Source organism: Penaeus monodon, chromosome 31, assembly GCF_015228065.2.
Source record: "Penaeus monodon isolate SGIC_2016 chromosome 31, NSTDA_Pmon_1, whole genome shotgun sequence".
Taxonomy (NCBI): domain Eukaryota; kingdom Metazoa; phylum Arthropoda; class Malacostraca; order Decapoda; family Penaeidae; genus Penaeus; species Penaeus monodon.
Window position 1 is genome coordinate 11,675,629 of NC_051416.1, and position 259 is coordinate 11,675,887.

General features: G+C 64.5%; 1 protein-coding gene across 1 annotated transcript in view; it reads left to right on the forward strand.

The window, feature by feature from the left end:
• LOC119593033 (tyrosine-protein phosphatase non-receptor type 4-like) overlaps nt 1-259 on the forward strand; it is a gene marked incomplete at its 5' end in the record, with an annotated part of 330,438 nt that overhangs the window by 314,753 nt on the left and 15,426 nt on the right.

Consider the following 259-nt stretch of genomic DNA (forward strand, 5'->3'; position numbering starts at 1 on the left):
TCTTCGGCGTTCGGAGGATAAAAGCGCGAGGGGAGGGGGTAGGAGAGGGAAGTCGGCGCCGCGTGGAGTGCCGAGGGGAAGGGGGGGAGAGTTGAACGGCGTGAAGAAGACAAGAAGGCGGCGGCGAGAGCGAGGAGCAGGCACTCGGCCGTCCTGCCCCGCGCGCTCACCTTTAAACTACTGCTAATTTTAGACCGTATGGGAGGGCGTCTCGCACTCGGGCGGGCGCTGGGCGAGGGGTGCGAATGCTCCTCTGTTT